Genomic DNA, 21,443 nt, shown 5'->3' with positions numbered 1-21,443 from the left:
TCTCTTTTGAAGAACATATCAAGACCATTTCGAGGACAGCTTTTTTCCATCTACGTAACATTGCAAAAATCAGAAACTTTCTGTCCAAAAATGATGCAGAAAAATTAATCCATGCTTTTGTCACTTCTAGGTTAGACTACTGCAATGCTCTATTTTCCGGCTACCCGGATAAAGCACTAAATAAACTTCAGTTAGTGCTAAATACGGCTGCTAGAATCCTGACTACAACCAAAAAATTTGATCATATTACTCCAGTGCTAGCCTCTCTACACTGGCTTCCTGTCAAAGCAAGGGCTGATTTCAAGGTTTTACTGCTAACCTACAAAGCATTACATGGGCTTGCTCCTACCTATCTCTCTGATTTGGTCCTGCCGTACATACCTACACGTACGCTACGGTCACAAGACGCAGGCCTCCTAATTGTCCCTAGAATTTCTAAGCAAACAGCTGGAGGCAGGGCTTTCTCCTATAGAGCTCAATATTTATGGAACGGTCTGCCTACCCATGTCAGAGACGCAAACTCGGTCTCAACCTTTAAGTCTTTACTGAAGACTCATCTCTTCAGTGGGTCATATGATTGAGTGTAGTCTGGCCCAGGAGTGGGAAGGTGAACGGAAAGGCTCTGGAGCAACGAACCGCCCTTGCTGTCTCTGCCTGGCCGGTTCCCCTCTTTCCACTGGGATTCTCTGCCTCTAACCCTATTACAGGGGCTGGGTCACTGGCTTGCTGGGGCTCTCTCATGCCGTCCCTGGAGGGGGTGCGTCACCTGAGTGGGTTGATTCACTGTTGTGGTCATCCTGTCTGGGTTGGCGCCCCCCCCTTGGGTTGTGCCGTGGCGGAGATCTTTGTGGGCTATACTCAGCCTTGTCTCAGGATGGTAAGTTGGTGGTTGAAGATATCCCTCTAGTGGTGTGGGGGCTGTGCTTTGGCAATGTGGGTGGGGTTATATCCTTCCTGTTTGGCCCTGTCCGGGGGTGTCCTCGGATGGGGCCACAGTGTCTCCTGACCCCTCCTGTCTCAGCCTCCAGTATTTATGCTGCAGTAGTTTATGTGTCGGGGGGCTGGGGTCAGTTTGTTATATCTGGAGTACTTCTCCTGTCCTATTCGGTGTCCTGTGTGAATCTAAGTGTGCGTTCTCTAATTCTCTCCTTCTCTCTTTCTTTCTCTCTCTCGGAGGACCTGAGCCCTCGGACCATGCCCCAGGACTACCTGACATGATGACTCCTTGCTGTCCCCAGTCCACCTGGCCATGCTGCTGTTCCAGTTTCAACTGACCTGAGCCCTAGGACCATGCCCCAGGACTACCTGACATGATGACTCCTTGCTGTCCCCAGTCCACCTGGCCATGCTGCTGCTCCAGTTTCAACTTCCACCTGACTGTGCTGCTGCTCCAGTTTCAACTGTTCTGCCTTATTATTATTCGACCATGCTGGTCATTTATGAACATTTGAACATCTTGGCCATGTTCTGTTATAATCTCCACCCGGCACAGCCAGAAGAGGACTGGCCACCCCACATAGCCTGGTTCCTCTCTAGGTTTCTTCCTAGGTATTGGCCTTTCTAGGGAGTTTTTCCTAGCCACCGTGCTTCTACACCTGCATTGCTTGCTGTTTGGGGTTTTAGGCTGGGTTTCTGTACAGCACTTTGAGATATCAGCTGATGTACGAAGGGCTACATAAATAAATTTGATTTGATTTGATTTTGCTGATTGGGGGAGGGGGCATTTCTCCCCACTCTGCACCCCTACTTTCCACGGCTGTGCATGTGTCAATCTGGTTAAAACATGCTCTTTGACGGGATCGCCTTCTATTGACTACTGAGCTCTGGTTGACAGAGGAAGATGAAGATGAGAGAAGGAGTGGAGGAGGTTTTGTAATGGACTCTCCATGCTTCCTTCCTGAGTCCCTTTTTTAATCCCGCTCTTCTCTTCTACTTCTCTCCGTCTCTTTCTCTTGCCACATTTCATTAAGGAAGAAAGAGGAATACAGATTAAAAAATGCACTGAAAGCTAATCCATAGGCAGGATGCAGCTCTCACACTCGTCCCCATATATATACACACTGCTCAGAAAAATAAAGGGAACACTAAAATAACACATCCTAGATCTGAATGAATGAAATATTCTTATTAAATACTTTTTTCTCTACATAGTTGAATGTGCTGACAACAAAATCACACAAAAATGATCAATGGAAATCAAATTTATCAACCCATGGAGGTCTGGATTTGGAGTCACACTCAAAATTAAAGTGGAAAACCACACCACAGGCTGATCCAACTTTGATGTAATGTCCTTAAAACAAGTCAAAATGAGGCTCAGTAGTGTGTGTGGCCTCCACGTGCCTGTATGACCTCCCTACAACGCCTGGGCATGCTCCTGATGAGGTGGCGGATGGTCTCCTGAGGGATCTCCTCCCAGACCTGGACTAAAGCATCCGCCAACTCCTGGACAGTCTGTGGTGCAACGTGGCGTTGGTGGATGGAGCGAGACATGATGTCCCAGATGTGCTCAATTGGATTCAGGTCTGGGGAACGGGCGGGCCAGTACATAGCATCAATGCCTTCCTCTTGCAGGAACTGCTGATACACTCCAGCCACATGAGGTCTAGCATTGTCTTGCATTAGGAGGAACCCAGGGCCAACCGCACCAGCATATGGTCTCACTAGGGGTCTGAGGATCTCATCTCGGTACCTAATGGCAGTCAGGCTACCTCTGGCGAGCACATGGAGGGCTGTGCGGCCCCCCAAAGAAATGCCACCCCACACCATGACTGACCCACCGCCAAACCGGTCATGCTGGAGGATGTTGCAGGCAGCAGAACGTTCTCCACGGCGTCTCCAGACTGTCATGTCTGTCACATGTGCTCAGTGTGAACCTGCTTTCATCTGTGAAGAGCACAGGGCGCCAGTGGCGAATTTGCCAATCCTTGGTGTTCTCTGGCAAATGCCAAACGTCCTGCACGGTGTTGGGCTGTAAGCACAACCCCCACCTGTGGACGTCGGGCCCTCATACCACCCTCATGGAGTCTGTTTCTGACCGTTTGAGCAGACACATGCACATTCGTGGCCTGCTGGAGGTCATTTTGCAGGGCTCTGGCAGTGTTCCTCCTGCTCCTCCTTGCACAAAGGCGGAGGTAGCGGTCCTGCTGCTGGGTTGTTGCCCTCCTACAGCCTCCTCCACGTCTCCTGATGTACTGGCCTGTCTCCTGGTACCGCCTCCATGCTCTGGACACTACGCTGACAGACACAGCAAACCTTCTTGCCACATCTCGCATTGATGTGCCATCCTGGATGAGCTGCACTACCTGAGCCACTTGTGTGGGTTGTAGACTCCGTCTCATGCTACCACTAGAGTGAAAGCACCGCCAGCATTCAAAAGTGACCAAAACATCAGCCAGGAAGCACAGGAACTGAGAAGTGGTCTGTGGTCCCCACCTGCAGAACCACTCCTTTATTGGGGGTGCCTTGCTAAATGCCTATAATTTCCACCTGTTGTCTATTCCATTTGCACAACAGGATGTGACATTTATTGTTAATCAGTGTTGCTTCCTAAGTGGACAGTTTGATTTCACAGAAGTGTGATTGATTTGGAGTTACATTGTGTTGTTTAAGTGTTCCCTTTATTTTTTTGAGCAGTGTATATATATATATATATATATATATACACACAGTAGGGAGAACAAGTATTTGATACACTGCCGATTTTGCAGGTTTTCCTACTTACAAAGCATGTGGAGGTCTGTAATTTTTATCAGAAAATCCAGAAAATCACATTGTATGATTTTTAAGTAATTCATTTGCATTTTATTGCATGCAATAAGTATTTGATCACCTACCAACCAGTAAGAATTCAATCTCTCACAGACCTGTTAGTTTTTCTTTAAGAAGCCCTCCTGTTCTCCACTCATTACCTGTATTAACTGCACCTGATTGAACTCGTTACCTGTATAAAAGGCACCTGTCCACACACTCAATCAAACAGACTCCAACCTCTCCACAATGGCCAAGACCAGACAGCTGTGTAAGGACATCAGGGATAAAATTGTAGACCTGCACAAGGCTGGGATGGGCTACAGGACAATAGGCAAGCAGCTTGGTGAGAAGGCAACAACTGTTGGCGCAATTATTCGAAAATGGAAGAAGTTCAAGATGACGATCAATAACCCTCGGTCTGGGGCTCCATGCAAGATCTCAATTCGTGGGGCATCAATGATCATGAGGAAGGTGAGGGATCAGCCCAGAACTACATGGCAGGAGCTGGTCAATGACCCGAAGAGAGCTGGGACCACAGTCTCAAAGAAAATCATTAGTAACACACTACGCCGTCATGGATTAAAATCCTGCAGCGCACGCAAGGTCCCCCTGCTCAAGCCAGCGGATGTCCAGGCCCATCTGAAGTTTGCCAATGACCATCTGGATGATCCAGAGGAGGAATGGGAGATGGTCATGTGGTCTGATGAGACAAAAATAGAGCTTTTTGGTCTAAACTCCACTCGCCGTGTTTGGAGGAAGAAGAAGGATGAATACAACCCTAAGAACACCATCCCAACCGTGAAATGGAGGTGGAAACATCATTCTTTGGGGATGCTTTTCTGCAAAGGGGACAGGACGACTGCACCGTATTGAGGGGAGGATGGATGGGGCCATGTATCGCAAGATCTTGGCCAACAACCTCCTTCCCTCAGTAAGAGCATTGAAGATGGGTTGTGGCTGGGTCTTCCAGCATGACAACGAGGGGCGGGGGCGGCAGGGTAGCCTAGTGGTTAGAGCGTTGGACTAGTAACCGGAAGGTTACAATTTCAAATCCCCGAGCTGACAAGGTCCAAATCTGTCGTTCTGCCCCTGAACAGGCAGTTAACTCACTGTTCCTAGGCCATCATTGAAAATAAGAATTTGTTCTTAACTGACTTGCCTAGTTAAATAAAGGTAAAATAAATAAATAAAAAACGACCCGAAACACACACCCTGGGCAACTAAAGAGTGCCTCCGTAAGAAGCATCTCAAGGTCCTGGAGTGGCCTAGCCAGTCTCCAGACCTGAACCCAATAGAAAATCTTTGGAGGGAGCTGAAAGTCCGTATTGCCCAGCGACAGCCCCAAAACCTGAAGGATCTGGAGAAGGTCTGTATGAAGGAGTGGGCCCTGCTGCAGTGTGTGCAAACCTGGTCAAGAACTACAGGAAACGTATGATCTCTGTAATTGCAAACAAAGGTTTCTATACCAAATATTAAGTTCTGCTTTTCTGATGTATCAAATACTTATTGCATGCAATAAAATGCAAATGATTTACTTAAAAATCATATGTGATTTTCTGGATTTTTGTTTTAGATTCCGTCTCTCACAGTTGAAGTGTACCTATGATAAAAATGACCTGCAAAATCGGCAGTGTATCAAATACTTGTTCTCCCCACTGCATATATATATATATATATATATATATGAGAGAGAGAAAAGTAAAGAAGGAGTACAGTGATCTCAGAGAGAGAGATGGCTGAATGTGTGTGTGTGTGTGTGTGTGTGTGTGTGTGTGTGTGTGTGTGTGTGTGTGTGTGTGTGTGTGTGTGTGTGTGTGTGTGTGTGTATCTCAGTACTACGTCTCTATAGTGTGTGTATGTGTGAAATTAGAGCCAGCAGCAATTATGGGAGCTCAGTTTGCCCTGTTGAGTGTCTATATTTCGACAGCACAGAAAGAACATCCGAGTGAGTAAGGAGAATGAGAATGTGAGTCTTTGTTTACAGCTCTTCTCCTCTCCTCTTATGGTGTTGGGCACGTCTCTACAAACAGCCACACAGGAGGCAGACAAATCAAATGAGGCCGCATCCAGCGAACAGAGGCGGGCCAACACAATAACGCTAAAAGAACACTGTACCATCAAACACAGTGACACTCACAGAACATCAATGTGAGAGATAAAACGAGTGTTCATCCTCCTCTTCTCTGTGCTCCACTTTTATTGATCTCTCCTCTTTCCTCTCTCTTTTCTATTCCCCAGGTACAGCCATGTTCGCCCGGCAACTGCATTTAAATAGAAATGAGCTGTGTGAATGGTTGGCTGGCCCACTCCCATTCACTCCCAATTGACTCAACAGACAGTGAGTACTAACGGTGTGGTGAGACACTCAGTAGTGAACACTGATTGTTATGACTCTACCAGCCATTGTTCATGTCACACCGGGACTTATCAGGCCCACTGAATCCAGGGGAGCATCATGGGAATAATAACTGTCATATCATTCTCAAACATCATGGAGGTGGAGAGTACAGTCATTTGAGGTTGGTCAGGGGGTAGTTGGTTGTCAAGGGGGTAGTTGGTTGCCCAGGGGGTAGTTGGTTATCAAGGGGGTAGTTGGTTGCCCAGGGGGTAGTTGGTTGCCCAGGGGTTAGTTGGTTGCCAAGGGGGTAGTTGGTTGCCAAGGGGGTAGTTGGTTGCCCAGGGGGTAGTTCATCATGAAGTGCTTTGAGAGACTAGTCAAGGACCATATCACCTCCACCCTACCTGACAAACTAGACCCACTCCAATTTGCTTACCGCCCAAATAGGTCCACAGACGATGCAATCTCAACCACACTGCACACTGCCCTAACCCATCTGGACAAGAGGAATACCTATGTGAGAATGCTGTTCATCGACTACAGCTCGGCATTTAACACCATAGTGCCCTCCAAGCTCGTCATCAAGCTCGAGACCCTGGGTCTCGACCCCGCCCTGTGCAACTGAGTGCTGGACTTCCTGACGGGCCGCCCCCAGGTGGTGAGGGTAGGCAACAACATTTCCACCCCACTGATCCTCAACACTGGGGCCCCACAAGGGTGCGTTCTGAGCACTCTCCTGTACTCCCTGTTCACCCACGACTGCGTGGCCATGCATGCCTCCAACTCAATCATCAAGTTTGCGGACGACACAACAGTGGTAGGCTTGATTACCAACAACGACGAGACGGCCTACAGGGAGGAGGTGAGGGCCCTCGGAGTGTGGTGTCAGGAAAATAACCTCACACTCAACGTCAACAAAACTAAGGAGATGATTGTGGACTTCAGGAAACAGCAGAGGGAACACCCCCCTATCCACATTGATAGAACAGTAGTGGAGAGGGTAGTAAGTTTTAAGTTCCTCGGCGTACACATCACAGACAAACTGAATTGGTCCACCCACACAGACAGCATCGTGAAGAAGGCGCAGCAGCGCCTCTTCAACCTCAGGATGCTGAAGAAATTTGGCTTGTCACCAAAAGCACTCACAAACTTCTACAGATGCACAATCGAGAGCATCCTGTCGTGCTGAATCACCGCCTGGTACGGCAACTGCTCCGCCCACAACCGTAAGGCTCTCCAGAGGGTAGTTAGGTCTGCACAACGCATCACCAGGTGTCCTGGAGGGCAAACTACCTGCCCTCCAGGACACCTACACCACCCGATGTCACAGGAAGGCCATAAAGATCATCAAGGACAACAACCACCCGAGCCACTGCCTGTTCACCCCGCTATCATCCAGAAGGCGAGGTCAGTACAGGTGCATCAAAGCTGGGACCGAGAGACTGAAAAACAGCTTATATCTCAAGGCCATCAGACTGTTAAACAGCCACCACTAACATTGAGTGGCTGCTGCCAACGCACTGACTCAACTCCAGCCACTTTAATAATGGGAATTGATGGGAAATGATGTAAAATATATCACTAGCCACTTTAAACAATGCTACCTAATATAATGTTTACATACCCTACATTATTCATCTCATATGTATATGTGTATATACTGTACTCTATATCATCTACTGCATCTTTATGTAATACATGTATCACTAGCCACTTTAACTATGCCACTTTGTTTACATACTCATCTCATATGTATATACTGCACTCAATACCATCTACTGTATCTTGCCTATGCCGCTCTGTACCATCACTCATTCATATATCTTTATGTACATATTCTTTATCCCCTTACACTTGTGTCTATAAGGTAGTAGTTTTGGAATTGTTAGCTATATTACTTGTTGGTTATTACTGCATTGTCGGAACTAGAAGCACAAGCATTTCGCTACACTCGCATTAACATCTGCTAACCATGTGTATGTGACAAATAAAATTTGATTTGATTTGATTTAGTTGGTTATCAAGGGGGTAGTTGGTTGTCCAGGGGTTAGTTGGTTGTCAAGGGGGTAGTTGGTTGTCCAGGGGGTAGTTGGTTATCAAGGGGGTAGTTGGTTGCCCAGGGGGTAGTTTATGGGTAAATTGGTTCAGACAGAGGCTGGCACACAATGCAAATTGCTGCAATTAACAGTGCATCATTTATTTCTCTGTAGGCAGAATGGCAGCTAGTTTGGGATGATTCCTCCTGGCAGTATGTCCTCGATGCTTGACTGACATGAGCTATAATAATCCATCCCTGCCATACCAGTGAAATACAATAGGACTTTGGATAATGTGAAAGAGAATGTGTCCATCTCTGTGAGAAAGATCAACACTAGGAGAAATGACTGCTGTGGTACATTTTCAGTGGAAGCTGGGAGAAAAATAACACTCATTGGCAACCTAACTGAGGCAGAGATCCACCTAATTTATTTCTGCTAATTATTTCAGTCAGAGAGAGAGAACAGCTCTGGTGCCACTCTGTGTTTTCTATGACGTTTGTACCCCAAACACAATAGTGGGGTGTGTGCGTGTGCATGTGTGTGTGTGTGAGGGAAAGGGGTAAGGTGGATGAAGATGGGGGAATGGGAGAGATGTATGGTCAATGCTGTTAATTAATTACCCTGTTATCGGCCCTTAATCATTTCTACACTACATTATGTAATGTCAGTCCATGATGCAAGCAGTATCGTGTCTCATTAACAAAGCTTGAATGTGATTCTATACAGCACGTGTCATTGAGAGAGGCCATGAGTGTTATAGATGATGATGATTTGAAGGAGGATGAGGTACCCTGAACTAGTGTGACAGAACAATGTGGACTGTATGAGGCCATGATTGGAATATAGGAACACATATTGGTATTAACAACCAATTAAGTGACAGATTGGATCAGGGGTCCCCAGCGCTGAGGGGAGCTAGCCAGCATCCTGCTGGGAGATCTTGGTTGCATTCCAAATGGCACCCTATTATCTATAATAGTTCCCTTCTTTTGACTGGGGCCCATATGGTTTAGTGCAGTGTATAGGGAATAGGGTGCCAATTGGAGCACACGCTATCTCTATGCATGATCAATAATTAAGTGATCGTCAGACTGCACAGGCAGTCCTTCCTAATTCACACATTACAGAGGCAGTTTAATCTGCTGTTTGAGTAACAACATTTTATAGCGTGGGTTGGGAGGTTCTCTTTTATCCCTTCCTGGCACCATTACTATTTTGGAGTCTCTGACAGTGCAGGTCTAGATGAAAGACCTAAAATGAAAGACTTGTCAGACAGCTGTAATAGGTTGGACACATAAGATTAGCATTTAATAGACACGGGGGAGAGGGAGAGGGAGAGGGAGAGGGAGAGGGAGAGGGAGAGGGAGAGGGAGAGGGAGAGGGAGAGGGAGAGGGAGAGCATGAGGGGGGGAAGGACAGGGAGGAAGATTGTGTGTGTGCGTTTTCATCATAGAGGAGTGAACAACAGCTCTACCTGAACACCTGTGAACACACCGATGCAAGCCCCACCTTTCGGCGAGAAACGGGGTGAGGAAGGATATGGACTACAGTAAGATGATGCAATATGAACAGTATCTTATCTTCAACCTATATCGTGAACAAACAGAGGGTTTCTCTTATTCTGTTCTGTTTAACTTCCTAATTCCAGGAATAGAGTGTCTACTCGGCAGCAGCTCAATAATGAGTAACGGGCTAATTAGGCAGGTTGTTTATTATGTCTTAAAAGCTGCAGTATCTGATATCTGTGAGCTCAGCTGAGCACGGCTCTTTCCCTGAGAGGCAGCTCATCCAGTCAAAGGCAATAGCCTCTCTGGGCTGTTGAGATTATCGTTGTTTACGGCTGCTCGTACAGGTCCTTTTATAAAATAATCCTGATTTTGACCAATTACCCATATTAATTACGTCAGCTGGAGGATTCATTCACAGGGCCTCAGCTTGCTGGGTGTTGCGTGGCCGAGCCATGAGGGGTCCTGTCCTGCTGAAGGTTCAGTACAGATAATGCAGGGATTTGCCTAGCTAGGCTAGCTAGCCAGCAGCCTTAGCCAAAGTCAGCACAAAAACGGAAGGAGAGAACGAATGGATGAATAGGCACCCCATGTCAGGTAATCTATGACAGTTTCAGTGTACTTAGTGGTCGAATCGAGGAAAAATAGAGGATGGAGAATGAGTAATGTTCTCTTCCTGGTGCTGCTAGGAAGGGGTACTGGACGGTGGCATGTATTCATGGATGCCAAGGGAAGCCAGGCTTCCCCAAAACATTTACCAAGAAAAGGAGAAGAAAAACATACACAATAATTTATCTTTCGTCTCTCTGTGTTTCATACATTTCCTTCAATTCGTAACAGGCTGAATGTACTGTATTTCACCGGAGAAAGCATCCGAGCAAACGAAACAGCGCCCCTGTCTCAGTATGTGCACCGTATCTATCTGATGCTATCTGGTCAGAAAGAGTATGACATTGTTACTGCCCATAGCATTGAATGCAAGGGAAGCCAGCGAGCATTTGGCCTCCTTTGCTAAAAAATATAATAATATTAGCCAATCACAATTGAGCTAAATTGAGTGAGCTCAGCTGTGAATGTTCGTGGGGCACCAAAAAGCCAGTTTGGGTTAGGGTTAAGCCAAACTTCATTATTGACAGAATTTGGGGGGTATTGTTTCATCTCATTGTGTTGTTGTCCTCTGGTGGTTGGCTAGCTAGCTGAAATGAGCCCTTTCCTAAATTATCCCATTGATGGAAATAGGAATTTGGACTTGTGGTGTTACTTAATTCTCTGTACTTGCCAATGATTATAACGGTGATTCTGATCCAACCATATTGCCCCTCGCTTGATGGAATGAAAGTTCAAATATTGCTAGATGTAGTATATTAATGTTAACTAGCTAGCCTGGCGTATCGTTGCCCATGAAAGGAAGTTTGGCTAGCAGCAAGTATTTTAGCGTGTGTACTGTATGACATAGACCGTTTAGAGAACATGAAAGAGGAGGTTGGCATTGGGTGAGTCAACATGTTTTTCTACTTCTACTTCTACGCACACACAAACACACACAAACAGAAATCAGTAGCGGACACATCATATTTAGCTTACGTTGATTGGACTAAATCATTTTTGGTATCTTTTAGTTGTCACTGTATTAGCCTAAGCATAGGTGATTAGATGATGACATGTTGAAATGGTGCTGGAATAGTGGAGGCAGCGCCTGTTTTAACTCTCTGTGGTTCCAAATCAATAGTTTTTAGTTGTCCGAAAATGTAGGAAACATGAACTTGATTGACCATGCTGTAGGTCATGTAACTGTTTGTTACATGCAATATGCTTTGTGGACTTCACCGGACAGAGGTTGCTCTCCGGTTTTGTAATCAAACAAATGTGTGCTTTAATTTATTCTGCCATTGTGTCTTCTTATTGTGTCAGCCTTAGGATATAGAGCAAACAACGCAATTATCACAACTCAAAAAAAAAATGTATTGGCTTCCCCAGTGATTTTACTCACGCACACGCACACACACACACGCACACACACACACACAAACTTTTCCTCTTTCTCTCTATTTTTTTCTCAGTCTATCTCATGCTGATGCCACACAAAGAGACGTTAATTAAATCTTTCCATTTAATTGATTTCGATCTCCTTTCATTTATTCGATGTAATAAAACCTGCTGTCCGAAATCATCTGGTGGGGGCCAGAATAGAGCAATTCATCCCCACTGCAGTAGCAGTAAAGAAAAGAGTTGACCCTTCATATTCAGCAGGCGTGAGTAGCACATACAAATAAAGGAATTTTAGTTGAATTCAAATAAATCAGTATATCTGCAGATGAATTAATAAATGAATCATTCCTCATTAATTTACTCATTCGGTCATTTACTTATGTATTCATGCAGTGGTTCACATGCTTGACAAAGTCCATACAGCATGATACAACTACATGATAATCAGAAAGCCTGGACCCAGATACCAGCAAGACCTGAGGAGGAAGACATCTCATAGGGACTCCATTCGTAACACTTCACCAAACCTCCTACTCATTAGGCTTTAGCCACACAGACAGAAAGGCAATAACAATGGAAGTCAACTGTAGAAGAGTATAACAGTATAACAAATGGAGCCCTATTTCCTATATGATGCACTACTTGTGACCGGAGAAAAAGTAGTGCACAATATAGGGAATAGGGTGCCCTTTGGGACACAAGCTGAATCTGTAGCACCTGGAGTAAGATGTGAATAGGCTCATTGAGGTCCAGACAGTGAGCAGTACTTCAGCTAAGGCCAGTCCGTAAATCGCTTTGGTTCACCCAAGTTCAGTTCAGTAAATCTTTACTGTCCCTGGGAGACAATTAGAGTGCATCATAAGAGACACAAGATAAGCAGCTCAACCAACACACAGTGGCTTAGAGTTCCAACACAGTTCTTCAGTCAGCATGCATGTGTGGTATTCAAAGCACTATCATTATCAACAGGATCATTCAAACATGCGATTGTACTTATTGGAGGTTATTCGTAAGGTCTAAATGGGGACTCATTGTGAACATTAACGATCACGGCCAAGGCCTCGGTGTACTGTACTTTTTCACAGCTCAGCACTTAACACGGAAACCCTACATTTATACAAATACAGTCTAGCTAACCAAGTAGAAAATTACCTCTTAGTTTATACCATTATAATGTTCCCTCCCGTGTTCCTCTCTGTAAACTACAGTAGCACCAGGAAACCCCTGGCACTCCCCATATCCCCAGGTTGTCACTCTTAATGTTAGGCCATGGTCTGTGACAGAGGCGTGTGGGTATTTGAGGTATTTGCTGTGGCCCGGCGCGGTCCGGCTCTCCTCCTGTCAGATCCTGTCACCACGTCCTCTTGTCCTGTTGCTCTACCGCTCCGAGGCAACCAGCTGCCCAACCCACCCTGTGTGTTGGTGTGTGTGTGTGTGTGTGTGTGTGTGTGTGTGTGTGTGTGTGTGTGTGTGTCACTCTGTGTCAGGCTGCACCACTCTCACACAAAGCCCAGAGACCTCAGCCCTGACAGCAAGGATTGGATGAACAAGAGAGAAAGAGAGAATGAGAAAAACAGGAAAAGAGAGGGTCTGGGAGATTGCACCGACACACTGATACAGACAACAACACAGTTTTCATTATCTCTCTCTCTCTCTCTCTCACAAACACACACACCTACACGCACACACACACAGTTTTCTTCACTTCCCTTGTTGTTCCTAACAACCTTTGCATTTCATACGATATACCTGGAGGGTGAGAGCTGTGCTCGAGCAACAGACAAAGTGAAAACAACAGAGAAACAGTGCTGCTGATCCCTCCCCCTGGAGAGTCACGACCGCCTCCACCTGTGTGCCTACGCTCCTGTTACCCCTCAAAGAGAATGAACATTCAGGAAGTCAGGCTGACAGGACATGCCCTCCCTCCCTCCCTCTCTCTCGCTCCCTCTCTCTCCATCTCTCCTCCTCAAAGTTCCTGCAGACTGCATGCATTATGCCTCAGTGAGAACCATGGTTGTCAGGACTCATCCTGGGCTGACAGACACACCGCTTAGCCAGGTACTGTAGCTGTACTGAATAGGGTGCATTGGTTTAGATCTAACTTAGCGTTAGGTGTAACATTGGATAAGGCACAGTATCTACAGTTGAAGTCGGAAGTTTACATACACTTAGTTTGGAGTCAACAAAACTTGTTTTTCAACCACTCCACACATTTCTTGTTAACAAACTATAGTTCTGGTAAGTCCGTTAGGACATCTGCTTTGTGCATGACACAAGTCATTTTTCCAACAATTGTTTACAGACAGATTATTTCACTTATAGTTGTCACGTTCTGACCTTTATTTCCTTTGTTTTGTCTTTATTTAGTATGGTCAGGGCGTGAGTTGGGGTGGGCAGTCTGTTTGTTTTTCTATGTTGATTTTTGTGTTCAGCCTAGTATGGTTCTCAATCAGAGGCAGGTGTCGTTAGTTGTCTCTGATTGAGAATCATACTTAGGTAGCCTGTGTTTCACTGTTGGTTTGTGGGTGTTTGTTTCCGTGTGAGTGTTTGTCGCAACACGGTACTGTTTCGGTTTTCATCACATCGTTTATTGTTTTGTATTTCAGTGTTCAGTTCGTTTTTAATAAATCGTCATGAACACTTACCACGCTGCATCTTGGTCCGATCCTTACTCCTCTTCGGACGAAGAGGAAATCTGCCGTTACAAAAGTTCACTGTATCACAATTCCAGTGGATCAGAAGTTTACATACACTAAGTTGACTGTGCTTTTAAACAGCTTGGAAAATTCCAGAAAAGGATGTCATGGCTTTAGAAGCTTCTGATAGGCTAATTGACATAATTTGAGTCAATTGGAGGTGGACCTGTGGATGTATTTCAAGGCCTACCTTCAAACTCAGTGCCTTTTTGCTTGACATCATGGGAAAATCAAAATAAATCAGCCAAGACCTCAGAAAGAAAATTGTAGACCTCCACAAGTCTAGTTCATCCTTGGGGGCAATTTCCAAATCACCTGAAGGTACCACGTTCATCTGTACAAACAACAGTACGCAAGTATAAACGCCATGGGACCACACAGCCATCATACCAGTCAGGAGGGAGACACATTCTGTCTCCTAGAGATGAATGTACTTTGGTGCAAAAAGTGCAAATCAATCCCAGAAAAACAGCAAAGGACCTTGTGAAAATGCTGGAGGAAACAGGTACAAAAGTATCTATATCCACAGTAAAACGAGTCCTATTTTGACATAACCTGAAAGGCAACTTAGCAAGGAAGAAGCCACGGCTCCAAAAGCGCCATAACAAAGCCAGACTACGGTTTGCAACTGCACATGGGGATAAAGATCGTACTTTTTGGAAAAATGGCCTCTGGTCTGATGAAACAAAAATGGAACTGTTTCGCCATAATGACCATCGTTATGTTTGGAGGAAAAAGGGGGAGGCTTGCAAGCCGAGGAACAGGCAGCATCATGTTATGGAGGTGCTTTGCTGCATGAGGGACTGGTGCACTTCACAAAATAGATGGTATCATGAGGGAGGAAAATTATGTGGATATATTGAAGCAACATCTCAAGACATCAGTCAGGAAGTTAAAGCTTGGTTGCAAATGGGTCTTCCAAATGGACAATGACCCCAAGCATACTTTCAAAGTTGTGGCAAAATGGCTTAAGGACAACAAAGTCAAGGTATTCAAGTGGCCATCACAAAGCCCTGACCTCAATCATATAGAAAATGTGTGGGCAGAACGGAAAAAGCGTGTGCGAGCAAAGAGGCCTACAAACTACAAACTCAGTTATACCAGCTCTGTCAGGAGGAATGGGCCAAAATTAACACAACTTATTGTGGGAAGCTTGTGGAAGGCTACCCGAAACATTTGACCCAAGTTAAACAATTTAAAGGCAATGCTACCAAATACTAATTGAGTGTATGTAAACTTCTGACCCACTGGGAATGTAATGAAATAAATAAAAGCTGACATAAATCATTCTCTCTACTATTATTCTGACATTTCACATTCTTTAAATAAAGTGGTGATCCTAACTGACCTAAGACAGGGAAAAATGGGGGAGGAGGTGTCTGTGCCTCTGAGGTCTGTGTGAGGACCAGAGAGGATTATGGCTTCTTTCAATAGATCTGAAAAAGAGCTGGAGTCAAGGCCACTCCTGCTCTCCTCTCCTCCCTCACCTCTTCCCTCGTTCTCCATCCACTTATCCTAAGTTCTCATTAGGTAGCTGACTGGATGACAGAGCTAACTGCCATGCTAACTGACTGAGGCAGCCAGAGCAACAAAGTGTTAAACAGCTAAATCATCCAGGCAGAGAGATAACAGCCTAGACTGACACAAAGCTACAGGCTACGTAGAGAGAGAAAACAAAACACTCGCTCACGTTTAGAAAAAGAGAGCACCCTGTGTGTGTGTGTGTGTGTGTGTGTGTGTGTGTGTGTGTGTGTGTGTGTGTGTGTGTGCATAGGCTGAGGTTAGCCCTGTCACAACTACTGAATAATAGGCCCTGTGACTTTGTGCCAACGGACCAACAGTAACAATGAGAGCTGCACCACCCTGCCTAGAGCTGAGCTAACCGACTGTCCACCGACGGCCCTCTGCTCTCAAAAACAAACCCCGCTAACACAGCCAACGCACGCAGGCAGGCAGGGGATTGACTCTCTATCATCCACACAGAAGGTATCCCAAGGGCTGGCTGCATGCTGACGGATAAGCACACAGCTCTGACATATGCAAACGCAATTTGTAGAGATCCAGAGATCTGGATGAGCACACTGCACGAAAGCACATGAAAGCTGGTTAGATGTAACTCAACATGTCACGTAACGACTCCTCGGATTAGACTGAGACTTCACACAAGAGTGCTAAGAGTTAAAGAAAAATGGGAAGCGAAATCTCGAAGCATTAGATCAGCTTCTTATATCAGAAAAATATCAATTAAGAGAGAGTCAAAAAGCCACCTGCAGGAAATCTCTGAGCGGCTGATGGGAGAGGAAATTCAGCTGCATCTAGAACGCTAAGCTGTGTTCTTTACCACCCAACACACATGTCCATCATTGAGACAGCAGCCTGTTTGCATTTAGCCTCTGCCAATTCAAGGGTCAATGTGTGGATTGGAACAGAGTGTGGTGGAGATTCAGCAGCTCTAAATCTTATTACACAGGACAGATTGATAAAGATCTGATGGAGCCTAAGACAGAGAGAGACAGAGACAGAGACGGAGACGGAGAGGGAGAGGGAGAGAGAGAGAGAGGGAGGGAGAGGGAGGGAGAGAGAGAGAGAGGGAGAGAGAGAGAGATGAGAGGTGACTGCTGAGGGTGCGCACGATACGCACAGCAGAAACCGGAGCCCTTGCCTCGACGACAGCAGAACCGACCGATAGGGGACAGCTGGTACCATAGTGCTTGGATAACATCCATTGGGTGTGTGTGGGCGAGAGCAGTTGGGCACTTGGGCGTGTGTCCCGACTCCTTGGCTACCGTGTTCCCATGTGTATGACGAGCCATCACAGCAGGACTTGTGTTTCCCATGTGAGATATTCTACATGGATCTGTTAGGAGGAAGGATGTTAGGGTCAAGATGGAGTCAAAACCAAGACCAATCCCTAGTTCCTCAAATCCCATAGGTACAGCATCAATACAGTGGACATAAAGACTATGATAAACACCTGGCACCAAGAGATGGGTCAGAACCACCTGGCATTTCATCTGACTACACCAAACCCAAAAGGATCACCAGAAATCCACTGAAGGAGAGGGTGAAAATGAAACATACCCAGAGAGGAAATCCCTGATCCCTGATTCTGGATTTGTACAGTAAAGCCCCAGAGTCCTTTTCACCCAAGGAGTCCAATGAGAAGACCAGCTCAGTGACTCAGGCAACTACGTTTCAAACGGCACCCTATTCCCTTTATGTATATCCTGGTCAAAAGTAGTGCGCTATATAGGGAATAGGGTAACATTTGGGACGCACAAGGGAGCAGGGCAGGCTAATCCTATGTGTGTGTGTGTCAGGGTAAGAAATACCCACCATCCTTTAAGAAACAGAAATGTGACATTATAATCCTCATAAATATTAATGAAAGCCATGCCAGGGAGGGATAAGGTTACTGTGTTCATCAGCAGCCTGAGGAAGGGAGGTGGAAAAAGTGACAATGAAATGGTGAGAGGGAGAGAGGCTTCTGTTCACAACGGGAAAAGCTCATTTCTGTTTGTTCTTACTGCAGGGGGAACCACTCCCCATATACACTTCTGTTCTGTCGTTTCCACACCAATAAGAAGCTGGCTCACACACTGAGACACACCCAACCGACAGACCAAACGACACGCTTCTCAGCCCCACAGCTGGGCATGGAGGAACAGCACAGATGTACAGCGCACTGAACACACACACACACACACACACACACACACACACACACAGTAAGGTCAACATACACACAGCATAGGAGCACATACAGGACATGCACACATTCACCCCCCACCCAAACTGCAGAGTGGGAGTGGCAGTGAGAAGGGAGCTCCCTCAGCCATCCTCAGACCGCCACCCATTGTCAAAGCACTGCAGCAGCTCCCGCTCTTCTCCAAGAACACCCCGCTCACGTCTGACTGCTCAGCCTCACACTGCACGGAGGCACACACACACACACACACACATACACACACTACACATTGCGTCCCATCTCCCCCACCCACACCCCATCCTGCAGGGGTCTGCATAAACACCATGTTACCCTCCACCCTCACACTAAACCTTTCCACTCCACCACTCCAAAGGCCCAGTGCAAATTTAGTGTAAACTAATCAAGCACATAATTTGTGTAATTAAAAAACGGTGAAAATTGCTCTTTGGGTGGCATTAGACAGATTGAACAGCCTGTTCACCCCTCAGAGAGCAATCAGGACTGTATTTCCAAACTGAACGAAACACGCTTGATGTTTGTTCTGGGGCATTCAAGGAAGGGATGTGGTGGATATGCAGACTGTCAAACATCTACACTTGAGTTATTACTCTGTAACCTATGAGAGAGTGAGAGAGAGAGAGAGAGAGAGAGAGAGATATCGAGACAGACAGATTTCAATTGTGTTTCCTCTAACAGATAGTCTAGTCTGCAGTCTGTGCAATTCTGCAAATAATAGCCTATCCCCTGTATGAAAAGATCCCATAAAAGATAAATTGGAAGGTGTGCACTCGGATACATTGAAGATAAAATACTCCCATTTGGGATCCCGAACTGTAATGAAAAAGGGAGGAATGAACCATATAACCTACATGTAGTCAATGTTCACAAACTGCCATCCAAGGAGCAATCCATAGTGGGTTCTCCTCCGTTAGTTTGGGGGGTGGGGAGTGGAGGGATATAGCGCATGCAGGGAAATCCAAACTGTAGAAAATGTCCACACCATGGAAAGCCCCACTACAGCCTGCCCCACTACAGCCTGCCCCACTACAGCCTGCCCCACTACAGCCTGCCCCACTACAGCCTGCCCCACTACAGCCTGCCCCACTACAGCCTGCCCCACTACAGCCTGCCCCACTACAGTCTGCCCCACTACAGCCTGCCCCACTACAGCCTGCCCCACTACAGCCTGCCCCACTACAGCCTGCCCCACTACAGCTGCACTGAGCTGGGTGAATCCCCACTTCCCATCTCTATGACGCAACCACAATGAATAGAGGATCCGTTTTAAAGGGGGACCAATTGAGCCTTGCACTTGCACTTGCTTAACAATGATGCTGTGATTCGGTATTCGGGTATAACGGTATATATTTATAGTTGGGAAAGCCTGTCATGTAATGTGTCTTTGAAGAACCTATAGATGATGGAGACATTGCTGCAGGATGGTGTTTTGGGTTGGGGGGGGGGGGGGGGGGGGTGACAAGTGTTTTTTTTTCTCCAATCATACAGGAGTTATAAAGGCCTAGTTAACTAATTTCGTGGAAAACTGTTTGTACTTATTTTTTTTACTATTAATTTGAATTCATCAGGGTGTGCTGCAGCACCCTCAGCACCCCTGCAGTTATGGATCCAGGCAAACTCACAAGGGAACTAAAGGTCTCTAGGATTTCCAATTGATAGGCTTTATGCCTTATCACAAAGAAACATCGTGTCAACTAATAAGCTGTATGCAATTGACATATGGACATTTGCCTTCAAATGAATTGAATGAGGCTTTTGTCCGTGGACAAATAAAGACATTGGTTCTACACACTGTGCACACCGTGTTGAGTAGCCTCAAGCACGGTTCCATATAGGCAACATCTTTAAGTATTTCAATCACGCAGCGGAACACTTCAGGGAAATGATGCAACATGGTATCTTATATTGATATGTGACTGTGCATTTTATCAACACAGCCTTTTACAATAAACGGAAACACAGTGACAGGGTTACATCTTGGTTGTACTCACAATCTTCCCATCAATATTATTTGCTTGATTGTAAATCGTACTTCTGATAACTACTTTGCATTTTCAATTATTATTAAATCAATGGATCAAATCGAATATTAGACCTACCCCACATGGTACATTGTTGTACCATATTAATCCATAGAGAATAGTCTACCCAGAACCCAAACAAACATCGAGCAAGTCAGTGTAGGGCAGATCGAGAATTGTTAAAGTGTAAAAGGCAATGACTTAGTACATATTTCAACACATCTGACATAAGTCCTCAACATTCAAAACTGAACACTTTATAAACACATTCTTACCTTATATCCTAGTTTTTAGAGTAGCTCGAAGCAGGTGCGGTCGTAAGGCACATATTGCTGTTGTTAACATGAAAAACTGTTCCCGTTAATTTGCTGTTCTAGCCGCGGATCGGCTCGCATTCAGACAACACTCACAAACACGCTCAGTCAGTCTCTCCCAATCACATTGGAAGTGCGCGTTCTGGGAAGGGAGTTATGTTTAGGAGCGCGCATGGCACAGTGTTACGACCACGTGTCATCCGCTCGAGAAATGATGTATGAGCTAACCTACTTTATTTATTAATTAATAACAGTCGCATTTCAGGTTGTCTAAAATATGTACAGGTGGAACACTATCCGTTCCTCAATGTAATCACTGAGACATTATTTGATGGGAGGACAGCTAAGGGTTCCATCATGTTGATGGATCCATGTGTCAGTGTGTCACATGTCAATGTGCCATGAAAGGCAAGGAAATATATATATATTCTTTCAGAGTCTTGAACAGGGTCCTTTACTTTTTTACTGTCCACTAAGTCCCTTGTTCCTGATGATGTTAGCTGACCAAGCACAATTTCAGTGGATGGTACTCAATAATAGGCTTCCTAGTGGTGTTTGGTCCCCAATGATATCCGTGGAATTCTACTCTCCTTCAAATTGGTAACTTGGAATGCTTTTTCAACAGTCTTGAAGGAGTTCTCACATATGCTGAGCACTTGTTGGCTGTTTTTCCTTCACTCTGTGGTCCAGCTCATCCCAAACCATCTCAATTGGGTTGAGGTCGGGTGATTGTGGAGGCCAGGTTATCTGATGCAGCACTCCATCACTCTCCTTCTTGGTCAAAGAGCCCTTACACCACCTGGAGGTGTGTTTTGGGTCATTGCCCTGTTGAATAATAAATGACAGTCCCACTAAGCGCAAACCAGATGGGATGGCATGTCACTGCAGAATGCTGTGGTGGCCATGCTGGTTAAATGTGCCTTGAACACCATCACACCTCCTCCTCCATGCTTAACGGTGGGAACCACACATGCGGAGATCATCCATTCACATACTCTGCGTCTCACAAAGACACGGCGGTTGGAACTAAAAATCAGAAAGACCAAAGGACAGATTTCCAC

The 21,443-nt window shown here is 45.7% G+C and overlaps 1 protein-coding gene across 1 annotated transcript in view; it reads right to left on the bottom strand.

Moving 5' to 3' along the window:
- Nucleotides 1-20,514, bottom strand: part of LOC109909002 (sodium/calcium exchanger 2-like) — a 114,210-nt gene extending 93,696 nt beyond the window's left edge. Inside the window, exon 1 of the mRNA XM_031795955.1 lies at nucleotides 20,344-20,514. The gene's annotated coding sequence lies outside the window, so the exon portion shown is untranslated. The remainder of the gene's footprint in view (nucleotides 1-20,343) is intronic.
- Nucleotides 20,515-21,443: the final 929 nt, after the last annotated feature.

The sequence above is a fragment of the Oncorhynchus kisutch genome, linkage group LG18 (genome assembly GCF_002021735.2).
Source record: "Oncorhynchus kisutch isolate 150728-3 linkage group LG18, Okis_V2, whole genome shotgun sequence".
NCBI lineage: Eukaryota > Metazoa > Chordata > Actinopteri > Salmoniformes > Salmonidae > Oncorhynchus > Oncorhynchus kisutch.
Note: the sequence above shows the minus strand (reverse complement) of the source record. Positions and strands in the feature narration are given on the sequence as shown.